The 21,274-nt window shown below is 42.7% G+C and overlaps 1 protein-coding gene across 4 annotated transcripts in view; it reads left to right on the top strand.

The window, feature by feature from the left end:
- The first annotated feature begins 1,827 nt into the window (after window positions 1-1,827).
- The window catches only part of apba1a (amyloid beta (A4) precursor protein-binding, family A, member 1a), a 70,534-nt gene continuing 51,087 nt past the window's right edge, over window positions 1,828-21,274 (top strand). For 2 of the 4 annotated variants that reach the window (XM_036527515.1, XM_036527517.1), the window contains exon 1: window positions 1,828-1,931. The gene's annotated coding sequence lies outside the window, so the exon portion shown is untranslated. Of the gene's footprint in view, window positions 1,932-2,490; window positions 2,729-2,762; window positions 3,032-21,274 lie in introns of those variants that run through there. The other 2 variants (XM_036527514.1, XM_036527513.1) reach the window with 2 other exon arrangements.

Here is a 21,274-nt window from a genome sequence, read left to right as displayed (position 1 = left end):
TGTGCGCTAGTCACTTTTTTTTTTTTCGAGGGCTTCCACCTACAATACTAAGATGCTGTTTTCTTGCTTCTTTTAGAAAAACCTAGATATATAATTAAAGCATTTTAAAAGGCATTCGATTCATGTTGTCACTTTAGACCTGCATTTTTTTCTAACTATTGAAAGAAAGTTTTTTTTTTTTTTTTTTAACCAGATCTCATGATTCAGTTTCACTGAACAAAAAATTGCTTTCTGCATTGTATCGTCTGTTGAGTTAATGAAAGCATATCCATTAACCACCATAAGGAGCCAGGATGTCGTAATGCGTACCATAGATATAGAATACATATTGTCATAGAATATGATATGAAGTGTAAATCTATGCAGAAAACTTCCTTTTATGAAGGTTCAATGAGCTTTTAAAAACATGTAGCTTTGGTGGATTGGTTTTTTGTTTTTTTGTAGACTTGTCATTGTATTTTTTTCTTTTATTTATTGTTCAGATGTAGTGTAGAGATACAGTCTAGGTTTCCAATGGTCATATCCACAGCATCTCATCTGTTAATTCATTTTTGTATTTATTTATAGAGTAATAAATTCTAAGACCTGGTCTCACCTTTACAGTTTGTCAAGTACCAGCTGCTTAACAAATGAAATAAAGCTCCTCTTGAATACTCTGTGACTGGATTTGTCATTGGTCTCTCCCATCCTCTAATGAGTGTGCTCCACAGAAAAAGTCTATTATCCACTTGTTCTTGGGTCATCTCCAAATCTCACATTCAGTTTCTTTCCATCAATATTTGTTGGAGTGTGTTTGTTTGAAAATAAAACATCTAATCTTGTGTTATGCAAAAGTATAGAAACCACACCTGGTGTAAAATATTACATGAATGTCAATAAAGGTAAAGATGGATGGATGGATGGATAGATTGAATAAGTAGGTAGGTATAGAGATGGTTATTGTTCAGGAAAGATTAATGATGACAATGCTGTTCCATTAATATTCAGCAGAGGTCATCATGGCTTTAATCTCCAGTCTTTTGAGCCTAATTTTACCCATGCTGCCATTTTTAACTGTAACTTTACTCTCACTTCCCATTGATTTTTCTGGCCTAGAGAATTCCGTGGGTGTGCATCGCCTACCGACATCCCTAGGGTCCTTTTAGACCCCCCACTTGGAGAAAAAATTGGGTCAAAAAGCTTTACACACAAATCCCTCTTGGAAAAAATAATACAATTACATTTTAAGGAACATTTCGATAAGTTAGTTCTTTGGCTAATTTCTTTCCATTCATATGAAGGTATAAATTGTTTAATATTCAAAATGATGTATCGATGTTCATCGTTTACGCAATTATAGGTATAAAAGGTGGAGATTCAGTTCAGAATCCCTCTTTCAACACTGAATGAGTATAACAGTTTTTTACCGTTCTGTTTGGAAAGAACCGGTAAATAAGATCACTTGCAGCATCGCATCTAATTACATGAGTCAGTTTTAAAAACTACTTTCCGTTTATTCAGCAGTTGCAGTTCCTCTTCAGTACGTGAGCGAAAGCAACTCCAAACATCTCCCCACTTTAGTTCCTCCTAAACGGTCAGTATGGTAGCCCGCAAGTGCATATAGAGTGTTGTTTCCCTATATTTTGATAAATCAATGGATAAGTCATGTAAAAAAAGGCAATATAACCGCAAATGTACAGTCATTAGGTGCTACTGTCTGATTCCGGAAAAACCCGTGGAGATAACGGGAAATGCTTGTTGTTGGCCACAATTCCCTCCGTTTTTTAAAGATGCTTTTCGCATTGTTTGTAATCCGTTCTGATGTCACGGTGGAGAGGGAGGGGCCGGTCGCTCACAGACCGACAGCTGCCGGAGAAGCAGGGAACATGGTGGTGTCGCTCAGAGTGAACGGGACCTAAGGGTTATAGCGAAAAATACGGCTGATGATACAGGTAAGAGTAGATTTCTCTGAAATGCATACTGGAGGTGGAATACCAAGCTATTGGTGCATTGGCAGGGTTGAGCGAAGCTATCTTTACTTGCTGCAAATGAGGAACCATTCTGTTTTGCTGGTGTTTGTACCGCTTTGCAAAATACTGGCAGATTTCCTTGGATACAATCCGCATTCATGGGCCACGGCTGAACACTGCACTGATCATACTAATTTTGTTATTAATCGTGTTCGTAGACCTGCAGTATTACACTGGGAGGAAGGCATGAAAACAAAAGGTTGTGTTAGGGTTGTCCCTGGCTAAGTGGGATTTAAAAATCGCTAACACCCACTTTCCACGTATAACCACTACGCATCAGAGATGAAAACGAATAGTATAGTCTTGTGCGTGAAAGTAGCCTCAAAACTGGCTGTTCAGTTCGCAATAAGTCCAATTTATCTTCGGACAGGATGCTTCGGTTCTAGCTACACACCGAGTTGCAATAGGGCGGAGTTAGTCTTTACACGACCACATAGATACGGCTCATGATAACAGAGCGAGCTTGATATCCTGAGATAGATGTGAGATTTTTATCCGATGGTGGCTTGAATCATGCGTGCACTGTTTTTTTTTATTGAGGATATGTGCTCGTAATGTCTATTCAGTTTGACCAAAAGCAAATGCAGTCACTGAAACTTGGTATTCCAAGCGAGTGAGTAGGGAAGCGAAATTAATTAGGTACACGGGATGCGATAAGCCGCAAGCAACAGATCAACCGATTTTTTTTCGAATTGGTCCTGTGAAGACATGCAGCTTGTGTAAGTAACAAGTGACCATTCATTACGATGCGTTTGTTTAGGGAAGGAGGGGGCTGTCATTGCCGCAGCTGCCTCAGCGATCCACGGGGACAAGATTCTGTTTTTGCCAAATAGTGCACTACAGTATATGCGCCGTTGAATGGCGGCTGCAGAGTACGCTTGCGCTGTAGGCATCCCGGACCAACCTTCCTGCAAAATACTTGTCCCAGTTGAAGCGTGTGGCGTGTCCGATGGTTTGCAGGTGAAAAACAGCGGAACGCCAGCTGATTACAGATGCGTGAGGCGTTGATGAAGACATTTCAGGTAAAGCCGTTATGACAGCACATACTATTATTAGCACTTCGTCGCTTTCCCCACAAGATTTCAGTTTGTTATTTGAGTTTCGGTCGCGTTCTCTCCTACCGCAGCGCTGCACCTTTTTCTCCGATTAATGATGTTAACATGCCAGGTAGACAGCAGCGTATCGGGAGCGAAACGGTGCCTATTGTGTGTTCGTATTGATTAGCTGTGCGCGAACGCACATTTGAACATGAAACACGAACGAGCGTCTGGCCAGAGAGTAAATATTGTACGCTATCGCATCGAATTAGCCGTTGCAGTTTTTGTCTTTGCGCTTGTGATAGATTTGTTTACACTGTCTAGGTTTGGCGCAGTACAGTAAGCAGTCGAGGAGCGCCGAACAGGTGGCGGGGCTGAAATAAGAACGGGCAAGGCAAACGTGTTTGTGGTTAGACCCGGCGTAAATAGGAACGGGGCGTTATTTTCAGAATTACAGGCAATGGTAGGAGATGTCAGAGTCTGTGTTTGATGTGCGATTTCTGCCAGTAATGCAGACAGTGGCGGATATTTGCCACCGTTGATATTAGTGGGTCACCGTGAATATTACTGCACAAGATTCGTGTTAGAATGAATAATGTTGCGACGTATCGTATTGTGATTATTTGTAAAAACATAACAGGACTTGCTCAGGTGTGCCATTCGGAAAGATGTGGTTTAAGCATTACTTTTTGATAGGCTACTCTGTGATCTCTCATTTTAAAAGGTGTTTTACACATCCGAACCAACCACTTTTCTGTGGTTTAGAAGCAAGATGTTGACAGGCCTAAACGTGTGTGTGTGTGTGGGGGGGGGGGGGGGGGGGGGTCTTCGGTGGACCTAAGAAATCAGGGGATTGGAATATACACTAATGGTACCTGTGCCGCATCAGAAATGGGTAGGTGTTGTCATGGCGACAGTTTATCACCTGGCATCACTAAGCATGAGCTCAGGCCAAGAAATACTTAGTCCCATGTACACAGGCCATTCACCCTGTGGTCATGTTCAAATCTACAAGTACATCAAAGCAGACCACTGGTCAGATTGTGGTCATGCGAGTGTGAGCTGGTTACTGCCCTTAGAGGATTGCTTAGAACCTTAGATGACAACTTCACTATGGTAATAGTGATGGTGTGTTAGTTCTTTATCAGCAAATGGTGTGTGCAGTCTGGAATGGGAATTTGTTTTGGAATAATGTGGTTTTAACTCAGAAATCAAACATGTTAAATGGAGTATCACCATGATTATGAGCTCATTTTGATGACTGAAGTAGGATCAATGGTACGTTACACAGAAAAGAAAAAAAACAGTTATCTCAACTTTGCATCGCAATAATAGTTTATCTTCCAGATAAGAATGTACTAGAATTTATGACTCCTTTATGATTGTCTTTCTTTTATGACAAAAATGAAATGCAATGTTTTCATACTTTGAGATGTGTCTTTTTACAGAATAATCTTGAAGTTGTATCCTTTGAGGGACATAAAAAAAAAAAAAACATTCCTCAGAAGAGCACACTTAAGAATTAATGCTGTATTTTCCAGAAGATTAATAAATCAAGACTTTCTATGAAGATAAATCATCATGACTTATAATCATACTTTTCCCCTTTGCACAGTGTGCATTTGTGTCTGCGTTCATTGGCCCCTGGTCTGTGCTGGTGTGTCCCTGTTATGGCTGTGGTGTGGAAACAGAGTGGGATCATTCAGAGGTGATGCCGGAGTTCTCTGTCAAGATCCATCCAAAATCTGCCGAGTGATGGCTCTCTGTCTGTCTGCAGACTCCCCGGGATGTGACAGAGACGCCCTAAAGTTTAGAACTTTGGGTTTTTTTTTACAAAGCAGCTAGCCACAGTGGAACCTAAGGAATGTTCATATCATTCGATCAAGCTTGTCCATAATCTTTATTTGTTTTTATTTGAAAATGGCATGCAGGCTCTGTGATACCAGTGACAGAAAATGTGACTCACGGAGGCGCATTTCTGAGTGCGGCAGTTTAAATATAACATCGCCCTGGAAGGTGGGAAGAAAATCGGCAGTGCTACAGAAACGGCAGGCGGCACAGCACTCTGCTTCCGTGGATTATTTGCATCCCAAAATTGACAGAGAAATGTGTGAGATAGGAAGAGTCCCTCTCAAGAGTGTTTTTGCATTGGGGGGGGTTGGAGTGTTAGGAGAAGACAGAACAGACACCTTTGGATGTGTTCACTGCTCATCTAAAGGAAGCCAAACGCAAAGGCATTGATTTCTCATCTTTTGAGTTTCGATTTGTGGCAGCAAGCCATCAGCATCATACAGATAAGCATGACTGAGGTTTGATTCCCTAATTTGCTTTGTTGGTGTGACACGTAATGTCTATATCATCTTGAATGGACGCTTTGAAGGGGCGCTTTGGAACAATTTCCATCATCAGCTGACAGTGACCAGGAGCGCACAGAGGTAGCGTGGATTGGCTTTGCGGGGAGTGATGGATTTGTCAGCAGGGTTTCCTCATCTCTCCTCTCCCAGGCACCCTGCAATTCATCAGGCACATATGAGCCTCTCAGATGATATCAGTGGAGCTGCGACTATACACCACCTGGCTCATGCTTAATTGCGTTGCACTATGGGATTTGTAGTAGGAAAAACAGACATTGGCTGTGTGCTAGTAAATCAGAGGGTCTCATTTGTCATTTCAGGGTTCCTGTGTGAAAGCTGAGGTTGTCATGGTTAGATGAGCCTAATGACCGTTTGGTAATTCCAGCAAAGTTGTGTGAATGGGATAGTGAGCTGTTAAACCATTACTTTTTTGGGTTGATTTCATTTAAAATTTCCAATAATAATTCGCAGCTGTCCATCTCTTCATAGGAGGTGTTTGGTTCTCTGATATTAGTTTGCTGAAGGTGTCATTCCCTCCCTGCAATGTGACCGTGGCTGCTGGATTGCGACACTTCACACAGAGATGCTGTGCCCAACGCACAGGCATTACTCCAGGGACTGCCCCGATTGGTGCAGCCAGGCCTTAACAACATGCCTCCATGAGCACAGTGCAGGTTTGCACGTTTGGTCACCTCCGCTATCATGGAGGTGTGTGTATACTCTGAGTGTGTGCATGTGTGTGTGTGTGTATAGTGTGTCTGTATATACTGTGTGTCTATTGTATGTGTGTGCTGTATGTGTATGTGTGTATGTATTGTATAGGTATGTATTGTATGTGTGTATGTGTGTGTATATAGTTTGTGTGTAGTGTGTCTGTTTACTGTGTGTATTTTATGTGTGTGCTGTATGTGTATGTGTGTGTATGTATTGTATAGGTGTGTATTGTATATGTGTGTGTGTGTGTGTGTGTGTGTGTGTGTGTGTGTGTGTGTGTGAGTGAGTGTGCGTGTGTGTGTGTTTCAGCGATGCTGTCGTGGCTGCAGGCTCTGCATTGATACAGTGCAGCAGTTGCAGGATGAGGAGGTCCAAAGCATTTCAGAAATAAATGCAAATAGCTTCTTCTCTTGTCAGAGCTTTAAGTTCTTTCCAGGAAAAATCTCATTTTTCCATGAGAGGAAAGGCCAAGACTTCTGATCAACCATACATGCTGAAGCTATTCTGTCTTGCTTCCTGTTGTTATCTCTGTTTTGTCTTATATATTACAGTGGTGGAATACTGTGTTTCACCCTTGAGTTCTGAATATACATGCATAATCCTGACATCTAGTGAGTCCCTCTGAACTATCTCTTCGTTAATTCCTTTGCTGCAGAAAAGTATATTGATTCCGTCTAATCAGCTTGGCTGCCTTTTCATAATCTTCCCAGTGTCCTAATAATGATTTAATAAACACATGCATTCTCTGCACAATGAAATTGGCATGCATGAGGCATAGAGGCTCAGGGTGAATCAATAGGTCCTGCAGTTTGCAGGCTTTGCATGGAAGTGTTGCTGTTGAGAGAAAACAAATATGTCCTCTGCGATTCAGATCTTTGGTCACAGGTTGTTTGCCAGTAAAGCATGTGGGCTGGTGAATAGGCGCGATTTTATGCCCATACCTTCTGAGTGTTTGGAAACGTCTCAGCTATATCATAAAAGCTACAAATCAGGAAACGGAGAGGTCTCATTCCTCAGCTTTGGGACTTGCATTAAATATATTTCTGGATTTACCTTATTCAGGGGCCGGATGCTTTGAACCCTAATGTTGTCGATTCCTATCGTCAGCTGTGCCTATATAATAGTTAATCGCAACCTGTTCTGCTTAGGCTAGCATATCATGCCAAATGCAATTTCTTTTGAAACAGAATGCATTTACCTGATAAGGTACTTGTTAAAGCACTCACAATCAGGATTTCTCCCTCTTAAAATACCCTAGAAGAAATGGCTTTATAGAATGAAATGGAATGCTCTGGCATGAGAATTCATCAAAACCAGGAGGAAATGAGTGAAGTAAGGATTCCGTGGATTCAGTCCAAAAGCCAGAGGCTAAAACTCCATATGCAGCTACTGTGGACATTGTTCTCAGGAGTAAGGGTCTCAAAATCTTGTGCAGATGCACTGCTGAAGAGCCCTCATCGCAGGGATGGGGGATTATGCATGCAGATTTACTGTACTGGGCATGCACAATTTATAGCACCAGGCAAATGTGTATGCCGAGTGGATAGGTCTAATCAAATCACTGTCAAAAAAATCATCTGGTAGGGTGACATGACATTACATTGGAAGGCAGAAAATCTTACCCAGAGTGATTTATTTTAGTGTAATTTTTACATGCTGTCCATTTATATCCAGTTGTTATTGTAGAGCCTCAGGTAGCCATCACATTTGCATGCATGTATGTTCATTTGGTCAGCCATATTCATTGCAGTGTGGGCAGGAATTAACAGCTGCTAGAGCTATCAGTCACTGTGTATGTTTGTGTGTTGGGGGGGGTAGAGAAATTTTCCAAGACGCATTGTGGGTTTAGGGTCAAACAGACATGAATATGCCGCCTCCTGTCTTTCTGGTGACTCATAACCATCAGTGTAGTGGAGCTCATTAGCACACGTGAACACGTTCTCCAGAAGATGACATCATCCCTTACTGTTCCCTTGGCGATGGCACCTGGGTCTTTAGCTCAGTGAGGTAATCATATTTCTTGGTGAGCTACATGGACTGCAAGGATTCAAAACCTGCCACAGACAGAGCTGTGTTACATTAGTGACGAGTGAAGCTGTGGTTTCTTGGTATTTGTATTTACCAAGAATTTGGTATCTGGACATGACTGCAAGCAAGGTCTCTGCTTCCAAGCAGTGCTGGTGTAGGAACAACACACACTCTAATGTCAGAAGACTTGCCTCTCCGAATGCGAAAAATGTTAACGTGAAGCCATGCATTTGGGTGTGGTTCTGCTTCTGAAATGTGTTTTATTTATCAGCATGTTTACAGCCGCAGCCTGTAATCCTTTAACAAAAAACTCTTTATATGTCACACATAAAGCCTTCTTTGCTATGTCCAACAGCAAAGCAGGATCACATGTGTGAGACTCCAAGAGGTGATGAACCCGGCAATGAGAGGAGCTGCCGTGTGCGGTGAGCAACTCACTGACTTCAGCCGATCCCACAGCAGTGTTTTGCAATGGAGTGCAAACTCTTTTGATTGGTTCTCATGAATCAGCGATTTACAGCGCATGGTGGGGTAGTTCTAGCCTTTTTGGGGTCTGCGGATCCTTGGTGCTTCAGTTTCTCATTGCTTACATCCAGTGTGTTTGATGCCCCCCCCTCACCAGCGCCTCACCTGTGCAAACAGCGCAGTGTCCAGACACGGCCCAGGAGGAGCGCTAATCGCGCCGGGGCGAACGGCAGCCCTGTCTCTTTCATCTCAGCTGGCGCAGTGCACATCAGGCCTCGCAGCCTGACGTGCCAGCTCGGTTAAGCCCGGGCTTGATGTGTAATCGCACCCACTACAATGATACGAGCGCCACGGACACCGCCGTCTGCTCAGGATACGCCCGTGAGCGCCGTCATCATCAGCTGTCCGCCCGCCACTCTGTCACGTCAGATCAAATGTTTAATTTACCACTTTCCCCCATTAAGTGGGAGAGCGCAAATCGACCAATAGCGAGAAGCCGGAGGGGGATAGCCTCCAGATGCACAGACTCTGAGCCGTGTCAGGGCCGTCCATGCATTAGGCTTTTGATACGTTCTTGTCTCCGTTTGGTTGTTTAATTTACTGGTTAATAAACTGAATAAACAGAATAAACTGAAACAGCATTGTTCCTTTGCCATTTTCTTCACCAGACCAAGAGAAATTATCGCCTAGCCACCCATCAGTTGAAGAGAAGACACATATAATTGCTCTCTAATCAATGCTGATGGACAAGCACTGACCTTTGACCTGTAATTTAGGGCTATTGATTGGGCCACGACATCCAGTTGCTTACATAGATATTCCAAGACAACTAGCCAACAGATTATGAATTTACAGTGCACGACTGTAATGAGTGAGAACATAATGGCTACAAATTAATATCATGTATACTTGTATGTATGTTTTCAGTAAACGGCAGAAATTTGAAAATTTTTTTAACAGCATAAATTGCTCATCTAAGCTTTGGTTGATTATCTCATGTTATTAAACAATTAATTGTCACACAGATGCACTTGTAAGATGACCTTTGAATCATGCCCTGAGTTTTGTTGTATTTAGTACTGACAGCATTGTAATGATGGCAACTTTGCAATGCAATTGCAACATACTCTTCTACTGGTTCTGCTGTGCTTGGTAGCAGAGATCTTTACCATATGTCTGTACTTCTGAAGTCAGCAGTCTTAAGCTGTGTGAAGCTGGAAAATTAATTTCTGAAACCGCTTTTATTTTCTGGGACTTAAGTCGGCTTTTTCCCCAGATCCATGGTATACTGTCTTCTCTTTTGCTCTCTCTCTCTCTCCCTCTCTCAGTTCAGTTCAGTTAAAGTAAATGGTGCTTTATTGGCAGGACAAAGCAAAGCACTGTTGCTAGAGTAGGTACATACAGCAAAACACAAAGCATCACTATGACTACAGTACAATGTAGAACACAAATATACATATGTAAAGAACATTTTACAATGCCTTTAAGAGAAATTAACAGTGATATTGATCAACAGTCTAACAAAAAGGTGCAATGGTAATACAGTTTAAGTATGTATGTGGTACCTCCTATTTCTGCAGTGTAGAGCACTGTTCTCTGTCTCTCTCTCCCTTGCTCTCTCACTCTCTCTGTCTCTTTCAAATCTCTCTTCAGTTCAACTGGATTTATTAGCATGACAAGTATATGCTTGATTGCCATAGCATATGCTGAGATTACAAATAGTAAGTGGATCTTCCTTCTATAATCTGCGTTAAAATAACCGGGGACTATAACAGGTACTAATAAGTCTGAAATAGCTCTTAATTTTGTCTGTATATCACTCCATGTCCCGCAGGATTTGGCAAGTGCTGCTGAAGCTACACACTCCCTCTCCTCCCCCAAGAGGAACAGCAGCCTCTGCGTCTCTGAGAGGCGCTCAGATTCAGGGCAGATCTCCTTTACTCTGCGGAAGCTCAGTGCCCTTCTCTCCCTGTATTTTTCTCATTTGGTCAGGAAATGCAGCTCTGTCTCCACCTCTTGAGGATAACGCATTCTCTCTCTCTCTCTCTCTCTCTCTCTCTCTCTCTCTCTCTCTCTCACTCTCACTCTGCCCCTCTCTCTTAATTGCCAGGAGTGATTAATTGCTTTGCTGTCAGTCAGCCAGCTGACGGGCTTTAGGATGATTTTTTTTAACAGTCATATTCTCAGTTATTCATCGTCACCGCCTCGGTACTCCCTTCCACTCAGCCGTGGTCGCATAAATTACTCATTTTTAATTCACGCTCCAGTGGTGTGAACACTCACGCAGGAGAGACTTGTGATATTAGAGTCATGTTCCTCTGAGGGGAAAAGTTATGATCGCCTTTTTTTTTTCTTCATCATTTGCATTCATTTGAGCTGCTCTGTCTCATTGCTTCTTTTTGTTGTTTTTTTTAACTTCTCAAACAACAGGAAAAAAAGAGTTGAAATATTTTCCCAGCTGTTAATCAATATGTTTACAACCGTGATAAAATGTTGACTGGCAATCACAGCAGCAGTTGGTCTGATCCACTGATTGTGACTTCTAAACCCACTGGATACAGGGCACCAGAACAAGTCACCTCCCAACCCTTACAGATGGGTGGTTTTTTCCCATTTTTTAAGTGTAGTATAAAACCAAATAGTATGACCTTTGGGTGCTTTGTCACCAAAATTCACAAAATGAAGCCATACAAAATACTACAAAATATTTAAGGTGCACCACATCTGCTGTCGAGACAAGACTGTCTCCCAGTCAACAGATAGTCCAGCCCAGTTTGATTGCTGTGGCAATTTTCCACTGTGCATCCATTCAGCCATGGACTAACCTGCATCCCTGCTGTGAAGCAGGTTTAGCTGCACAGTTCTGGTATGCACACACAATGTGATGGCGTGACAAGTTTGCTTTGGGAGCTGTCATACCACCCGTGTAGGAGGATCACTTTAGAGGGCGGTCCAGGTTAGTCATTTCAGTTAGAATTCATCGTGGCTTAGATCATCAGCACCTGCATGAGGAATAGTAATAATAATTATAATTATTAATAATTAATAATTAAGAATAATAATAATTATATGTCATATACTTCTGCCAGTATCTGTAGTACTTCACATCTTCATTAACACAAAAATGCAAAGGCTTGATTCACATCAGGGAAACTTTATCTCTGTCCATGCTAGTGTGGTTTATTTCAGTCTTTTTTCCCAAACAGTGCCTTTTGGTGTGGCAAAAACCAGGACAGAGGACAAGATGTAGCCTGATTTTTCTGCCTAATTATACTCATTCATATTAAAACAGAGACCAACTTTATTATTTACTACCTTCTCGACAAACGACATGGAAGATGATAATATCAGTTGCACAGCAGGGATTTTAATAACACAGCTATTGTTTGCTTATCCAGCAGCATTAGCAACCTTAGCTGGGGGGGGCTTAGTTAAATTAAAGGAGGAGAAGTAGTTCATGCGAAGCTCATAACGTATCGACAGGAGTCGATGAGACGACCGGTCATCTCATTGTCTTTGCTTTCTCAGTTGGAGCCTGCTGTTAGAAACCCACCATCTCCACGTTTGCTGTTTTACTCCGGCTTCACTTGCTAATATAATGATGTGACAGCCACGGGAATCTTTTAAAATTTTAAAGCAGCGCCTATTAAATTTAGTCTGGTGCCTCTGTTGTGAGAGAGGGGGAGTGACACATCTGTAGCCTGGTGAGATGGGAAGATTAGCAGGGCTGTGGGAGTTGCGGGGGGGGGGGGTTGAGGGGAGCTTAGAGTGGGGCAGGGGGGCTACGTGGTCCAGTTAACAAAACAGACAGGACTGAGGAAGAATACCGGTATAGATTCTTCATTTTCCAACCATGCTTGTCCTTCAGTAAGAGTAAAACCTGTCAAAGCGCTGATTTAAATTTTCTCCTTTTCTTTGTACTGTTTCATCATGTGTCTTGCAGCAATGGAAATGTTTTCCTCTCAGATCACTGTGTCTGTGCCAAAGAAGCTGCCTTAGAATGGAGCGTGGATGGTACACATCCCAGGAAATGTTTAATGCATCCAGCGGATTTTGATATATTCCAAATGCCATTAGGGCGTCTAGAACAAAGGAAATCGGCAATGATTTCTGTTTAAAATGGGCTCCGGTTTTATCAAATGTATTTAGCCAGAACACATTCTCTTTGATTAATAATGCCATTGATCAGGTTGGCATACTGTGAATGAATGCTGGATCAACATTCAGCGAGAGAGAGATGCAGCAAGGACCCAGAGCAATTTCAGCAAAATGCACAGCAGTTTTGCCTGTTGTATCCACCTTGCATGGTGTTGAATCATCTGCCATATTCTTCATTGCTGTAATGAAATCTTTCCTGCATAGCAGCCTGCAAATGACTAGAATTCTGAATTCTGGCTTCCAGCAAATGACCTTACCCCGAATGTGCAGATTCTCATGAGTGATCATTCTCTTGGCATAACCGATACTCATATCCGGGAATGAATTTGTGTAATTTGCCGTTGTCCTGGCAGTCACTGAACATTGCTTTCTCACTCAACAGAATTCCAGCACTCATTTTTTGGCACGTGTGAAAATAAAGGCAAAAACTATTGTTAAAATGAATTATCTGAAGCAAAAAGTGTTTCAGTAGCTCAGTGGTGCTGAGCAAAGGGACAATTAGGAGGAAAAAAAGACAGACGAGATTCCCTAGCTGTTAAAAATGTCAGTGCTGCTCTCTGATCCTCTAATCAGCAGGTCATATAAGCCCTAGCATCTTCTTTCCACTTTTGGCTTGTCATTTTTCAAACCAACAGACTGTTCTTAAGGTCGTGCAGAAGATAACAAGTACGCTTCTACTGCCAGTGAGTTACAAGGTTTTGAGTTCCCCCAAGACACAAGACCACAGTGCAGGCTCTCCTATAGGCTTCATTCACTTCAGAGCAAGAGAGAGAAACATGAGCGGGAGGGGGAGAAATGTCCTCCTTTTAACCTTGTGGAAGACTGCCTCCTTTGACATTTACCAAGGCCTAATGATTTCACAAAAGAAACTCCACTGAAAGCACATTTGACAGTTGGTCCACTGTGGTAGTTCAGAGATTTAACAAACCCTGGTACTTGTCAGGTGGCCAGTGTGCATTGATTGAAGTCCTGCTCAGAAGGCCTGTCAGCCGTGTGCAAGATTAGGTCAGAATGTATTGGAATCGTCGCTCAGATTCAGCTGTAACTGTCTGCACTGGAATTATCCTTAATTCTAGAACATGCTGTAACTACACTCTGTGTGAACACTCATTCCAAATACCATTTTTTTAGATATCAGATGAAAACCAAACATTTGACTGGTCTAGTCTTTATCTCTGCATGCAATGCATCTGGTCACCCCATCAAGGCGTGAGCAGATGGAAAATATGGTCAGCAGCACGATTTAAAAAAGAGAGTAAGACCAAGAAAAAAAAGAATTCTGAGGAGGCACTCTGTGTTACCTGAGTTTTGCCATTTCCAATTTAAGCTAAATACCTCTTTGGGAGTGCATTAGCATTGTTTACAAATTGTACTTCCCATTATGTCTGTGCTAAAGTTCCCCTTTTAAGATGGGACCTAACAGACCTGAGAGAGGAGGCAAAACTCTGCTGCATGTAGCCCCGTGCACATTGTCTCAGGCTTTTAGAATCCCTTTTCCAGACTTTCTGTAGCTTTCTATTTATTTTTCACTGGATGGACCTGGAAGAGGTTAACATTTTTGACCCTCATTTCTGTGGTTTCTGTGAACCTTTTTGTTTGAGAATGTGGTGTACCTCTGTTACGGCTATTTTAGCCCACAGTTCATTTTCATTCTCAGCTATAATTATAACAAACATGCAAATGCAGGTTAGAAGGTCAATGATGAGTATATGCATACATTAAACCATGAACGCATGTCTATTTTTAGCATTTAGCAGTTCAAGTGACTATGTATTTTAAATCACAACCGCATCATTAACCCAGCAGTGCAGTTGTTAATTATCCGGGATCACATTGTATCATATGGAGTGTCTCATGGGCATAGATGCCTGCATGAAGGTATTCTTAAATACACGCCATTAATGCCCTTGGAAACTCTGGAACCGGGGCTGCCCAAAACTCAGTCTTGAATAGCCCTTTTGCAGCTACTGGTCCTTCCAACTGAAAATGGAATTTTCCCCAGGTGTAATAATCTGTTGGCCACCTGGAATGAATCGGGCATTTACAGAGATCTGTCCTTGAAGGCCACATGGTGTGTGTACATATGTATCAGATTTACTGAATGGCTGGCTAATCAATGGGATCAACCTTATCCTTTTTCTGGGCTTTTTTGATTTTTGGAAGTCAGTCCTGAGCACTGGAGGTTTTGTTTCGTGGACACCTGGTTACTGAATTGAAACACCTGCCTGCAAAAAATGAAGATAGCACAAACGCTAATGCAACAGAGCCGCGGTCTGTTAAAATCAATTTAAACATGAAATTGCAGAAGCGCTTTAATGGCTGTTTACAGCTAACTTGATTTATTAAGAAAGTGACAGGAATGACAGGGACAGAAATGAGTGCAGGGGGTGGGGAGAGCGTGTGCAGCCCTGCACTAGCCTGTGATAAAGACAGGCATATCTGTGAGGTCTGAGAGCTCTTGTTTCCAGTGTACCTCCTCTGCTGCTACTGAGCGCACATGTCGCACACCTGTCTCTGCTCCGGTCTGAGCTGTGTGTTTTGGCCCAAACTGTGTAAACACAGCTAAGTCTCAGGGTCTCTGAGGAAGTGGAAGAAAAAAAAATAAAAGGAAGAAAGCAAAGCATGTGACAGGAAGTGACATCATAAAGGCTGCAACCTGTGCTCCAATCTGTGTTTAGCACCACTCTTTGTCTCTATGCCAGATGAGCCCAAACAATTTACTTTTCTGTGTCCTCTTCATGTTTTTCCCTTCTTTCACCCAATTTAGTATTGGCAATAGTACTGCAGTAGACTCACTTCTGTACTTGCTCAGGAGGACTTGTAATGGTTTTCACTACAAGTCCCACATTGCACCATGGCAGAGCAAACACAGATTGGAGGGTAGGCACGTTAGCGCTGATGCCATTTGAGAAACTCGCAGGCACCTCACAATCTGTGAGAGGATACCATGGTGGTGAGATGAGAGGAACCGTGGCTGATGAAACCCACCCTACCCCAGTGAAATGAAGCCAGCTATATTCCAGCACTGTAGACTCCCAGTTATTGTTGAATGACACTGGTCAGATTCAAACCCAGATCTGAGCTGTAGGGAAAAAGCTATGCAGAATAAGCAACTTAACCGGCTCAGTGGCCCCCCCCCCCCCGAAATGCAGTTTAGACTCAGAGCAGGGTACGACAAGGCCAGCCAGTCTTGTTTGATCAATGACATACTGGCTTTTTCATCCACACTTGTCCTCCAGGGAAATGAAGGAAGGGATTTTTTTTTAAATAAAAAGGAACAGGAAATTTCTGTTTTTGAGTCAAGAAATACATAAATGCCCCATTGTGCTTTCTCAAGGGCCAAAACAAGAGGTGCAGATTTGGCCCCCGGAGAGAGGTCCTCTGAGAGGTTTCACCGTTGTGCCAGACAGGAGAGATTTCACAGCGCTCGTGTGCATGCTTTTGCGTGCTATTCTGGGAGAGCTCTTCTAATGACGAGGTCCAGAAGCACAGTGTCCAGAAGCACAAAAACGGAGCCTCATCCTTTCAATTAGATTAGCTAAAACAAGGGAGCCGGAATCAGTCGTGCTGAAAACATGATTAAGCCTCTTTCACTTCTTCCTTAAGGGAGACAGACGGGAGAGACTGAGCTCCGTTTATTGGAAGATAAGATGGGTTTGTTTCTCTCGCGGTCTCCTCTGTTTGATCATCCCTCCATCATATCGCTGCTTTTGACTCAGTCAGTAAGTTCTTGTTGTTGTTATTTTGTTTGTTGCTTGTTATAAAGAGGCTGTTAGTTTCTCCGGCTTTCTTCAGGCTCCGGCTGTAGGTAGCCTGCCTGTCAAAAGTAAAGGCATCGCAAAGGTGCCCTTGATTTGAAGTGGGTAAGAATATGGCCACCGAGGGCTTTCTCTTGGCCTACATGTAATGTATCAATATCTGGGACAGTCTGTGGAGCTTGCCTGTTTGTAGGGGTAAAGTCAACAGAAAAAAGAAGCCTCTGCCTGCTGACTTCCAGATGACTTTGAGCTCCGATACAGGCCATGTCACAGACCTCAGCAGCATGACAATCGAACGGTGTGACGACCGTATATCAGCCAGGTGTTTGTAGCTCCACACCATAATGGGCAGGAACATGGAACCATCCCACCCAGAGCTAATGATGAAATCCCTGGTTATGACCAGGGGATTAAAAACATGAAAAGTGCAAGTGAACACAAGCAAACTCGTTCACACAGACACAGACCTGTGCACACTTAAGCATAACTTATTTCACTCACTCTCTACTGAAATTGAAAGTACATCTTAACTTTTCTAGGTTTTCTACCAAACACACAAGAAACACCTTACTCAAACAGCACTATCAGCAGATTGAGTGGCAACTCAAAGCCATGGTTTGAACTTTGCTATGATCCTGATAGACCACACCACTACTAAAGTCTACCCAGCTGCCGCTACAGTACTACTACTACTACCTACTTACTACCACCAGCTACTACTAAAACTACTGTTTACCATAGCACTACTCCTTCTTACTACTGCTAATGCTACTTCTACTGTTCTTTTACTATATTGCACCGTAATAATATGAGATAACACAATGTTGTGAAATCGAATACTACATTTAAATTAAGTACTGTAAATGGCAAATAGTATAAGCAAGTTCTATTCATGGCCCAATGGCAAGGGAGACAAAAACTAGATATTGTGAAGTTTTATTTGTGATATTAACAGCTTTTATTTACCATGGAAACAGCACATGCAACAGCTCATGTCCGAGTGTCACTTTGCTGCTTGGGTTTCTAATACATTTGTGTACTGTGGCTTAATTATTTACTGAGGCCTAACTCTTTGCTTAAGGAAAAGAGCATTAATAGACTTTCCTTTTGGGTGTATGCTTAGATTTTCAGCACCCTAACAAAATGAAAAGTCATTTTTAATACCAGCCTAAACCACATCACTCAGATTAATGAAAGTAGTGAAAGTGTTTAAACCTTAAAAAGAGTGTAATTATATTTCACAAGCCAGCGCTTGCATGTGACGATGAAAAAAAAATAGCATTTTCAAAATGTTAATTAAAATTTCAGGAAGTAGAAGGAGAAACAAACTTTGGATATGGGTCACATTTTGTGTTGAAAGTCATTTTTAATGGATGGTAATCCACTGAATATTCATACAATTAGGAGGGTTTATTACTCCTGAGAAAGCGGAGCTGACAGAATATTAATATCCGAGTTTTTTCTTGAAATGACTGATTAAAATGAAGCCATTAGCATTCCCCAGCACTGTCCATTCGTTACCAGGGAACCCGCTCACTAATTGACTGTTTTTATAGACTCTACCACCATCTCCATAGTCTCTGACAAGCCCATGACACTTTAATGCTCGAAGGATTCTGTGGGTATTTCCTCTGGTGATCAGAATATTATTTGCTTATCATCATATTGGTGTCATTTTTAGGCACAATGGGTTTACGCCTCACATACCCTTTAACTTAACGATACAGTTGGGATTTTACTGTAATTGGGGTGAACTGAGGTAATGTATCTTTACATTACATATGGTGCTTAACAGATACCTTCATCCAGAGAGACTTATATTATGTTCACATCATCCATTCATACAGCTGGATGTTTGCTGAAGCAATCCAGGTCAAGTGCCCTGCTCAAGCACCCCGTCCGAGCAGTGCTCCACCCGGTAATCAAACCAGGAACCTTTAGGTTATGAGACCTGCTCCTTATCACCGTGCAACACTGTTGACGTGAAGTGTCCCACCCAAGATTCAGTGTTTAAACCACTTTTCATTGAGAGAACCAAGATGGAATCTGCATTGGTCCTGACTGCTCAGGTTTATGAAATCATGAAACGGGTGACAGCAGCAGACTCTTAGGAGCACTGATGCATTTTACAATTAATCCATCCTTAAATAATGCCCCACCCCCATTGGACAACCCCACATGGCTTGATTGAGATTAACCCTTGTTGCAGTCCGTTGCAGTAGTTCATACTGTTGCTTATATCATGACTCCATGTGACAAAAATCGTTAAATGCCTTACTTTCCACCACACATTCGTCAGTTCATCAGTGCAGATCCATCCACGCGGTATCCACATTTGTGCTCAGATTCTGTGCTCACATTTGTCCTAGATTGCCTTTGTTGGGGGGAAGAGAGCAGTGTGGTGTGATTGCAGTCGGGCTCTGATCCATCATCCAGGCCTCGCTTGTAGCTGGTGCTACTGGCAAACGTGGTGGAGGACAGCTGGCTGTGAATCAAACAATTATCTCCCCCACTAAGCAGAGCAGCACAGGACACAACCACACACGCGCGTGCTAAAACCACACACGCGCTGAATTTAGAAGTCGCCACACGCAGCTCGCTGTACATACACACGCACACAGGCATGCTCACAGTTGCAGCCTGTGCAGATGCTAAAAATGCACGTGTATAAAGACAGACAGCCTCCATTGAATGCATGTGAGTTACGCATTCCATCGCTCACTGTTAAGGTTTATTACGTATGTTTCTCTCATGGATGCTTCAGAGGTGATGGTGCAATTTATCAATAAGCAGTAGGACTCACTGCCTCTCGAGTGGCTCAGCTGGTAAAAGTGCTTGATGTTCAAGTGCAAGGCTGAGCCCTACAGCCCAGAATCGATCTCAACCATGGCATTCGCCAACAATGACCAGGAGCCCATGGCAGCAGAAGAAAATTGGCTTCGTTCCGCCAGAGATATCAGGGAGGGCAGGTCAGCCTGCTCGCTCATCAGCAGCCCCCACTGGTTAGTCAGGTGCCTGTATAAAGCTGCGTATGAAGTGTCATCCTCCCACTTATGCTTGGCGTGGGGACTGTGGTGTGTCAAGAAAACAGTGGCTGACATCATGTGTTTTGGAGGAAGGCACGTGTTTGTCTCACTGTTCCGGATTGTCAGTGGGGGTTGCAGCTGCTGAGCAGCTTCAGTGACACAATCTAGCATTCCAAATGTACGGAGGCATTGTGAGAAAGCACTGGGTATTCCAAGTTTATTTTTAAAAAATACACCAGGACTCATAAAAGTTATGCTGACCTCATGTTGTTAGGTTCCCACCTTTGACCATCTGCATATTTAACTGTCCGGTTCGTCCCAGTGTGTGATCGTTAGGTGCTGTGATTGTCTGCAGTAGCCTGCCTCTTTTTTGACTTTGACAGGGGTCCAAACACCATGACAGCCTAATAAAAGGTGTTTGACTGAACTCGTAAATGATAGTTTGCAGATCTGTGTTTTTAGTGGTAAATTGCCTGTGATAATTCAGTCTAGCCGCCTCTCTGTCTGCAGAATACTTTGCTCGGAGGATGGATACAGTGCTAGGACGATGCAAGGTGATAATACTTTAAACGCTGCCTCCTGACCTACATTTTGGGACATGTTTTAATGGATCTGGACATTCGATAAATAGACCTGGAGTGAGAGTTCCTGTTGCAGATCATGTGTCATTAGTCACTGAGGGGCGAAGTACTCTCACCTCACCAGCTACAGTGGATGGCTCCAGTAATGTAGCATTTGCAGATCTGTTTGCAGAAGAGTGATGACCTCCCCCCTAGTTTGTCAGGCATGTCACTGTTCTCTTAATTCAACTCGATGAAACTGTCAGTGGAGAAAGCTGGTCATGAAGTCCACAGACGTGACTCAGGGGGGTCTCTGTGACACATTATACATGTTCACTGTAGTCAAGAATGCCATTCCTGCAGGACAGAAAGAGGTATGTGCAGTGTGCCGACAAAGTTTGATCTCAGATCAGTCTCTCGCAGTAGGTCATTTTGAGCTGTCTACTGATGACGATGATGATTATGGAGATGTCATCAAAGAGAAGCAAAGGAAGAATGTGAGAAAATGTGCATACAGATGTAAGGAAAAAGATAATGATCTTGTTTATGATGATGATGATGGTGCACATAACCTCAAACGGCGGCAGTGTGTTGTAGTAATAAGCGGCAGGGCTCGTAATCAAAAGGTTGTTGGTTCAGTTTCCGCCTGGGGCACTGCTGTTGTGCCATTGGTCAAGGTACTTAACCCAGAATGGCCTCAGTGATATATCCAGCTGTATAAATGGAGAATATGTAACGTTGTAACCTATGTAAGTCCCTCTGGGTTCATTTAGCATCTGCTAAATGACTGTAATGTAATATGAAAGCTTTGCACGTATGCATACGGCACACAATATACATTGAACATTGTATTGCATTTCTTGTGAACTTCCTAAAACTAATTATATTTATTATTAAGTAAATTATTTATTGTTCTCATGAACATCAGTCACTCCTCTGCAAGAACCTGAATATGTGGGGTGTAGTCTGCACAGTGAGTGCTGCAGAGGAGCAGAATCTGTGAAAAACCACCGAGAGGCTGAGGGCCACCACTTGCAGATGCCCTCCACAGTCATGGCACCTGAAACTGACCCTTCTTTGGTGGGGGGGGTATTGGATTGGTGCCTATAAGTATCCATGTCTTCTGGGGCGTGATACAATTGTTGAGGCTGAGCTGGGAAATCAA

This window comes from Megalops cyprinoides, chromosome 4 (assembly GCF_013368585.1).
Source record: "Megalops cyprinoides isolate fMegCyp1 chromosome 4, fMegCyp1.pri, whole genome shotgun sequence".
NCBI classification, from domain to species: Eukaryota; Metazoa; Chordata; class Actinopteri; order Elopiformes; family Megalopidae; genus Megalops; species Megalops cyprinoides.
The sequence above is the reverse complement of the archived record's forward strand: the minus strand, read 5'-3'. Positions and strand labels throughout refer to the sequence as shown.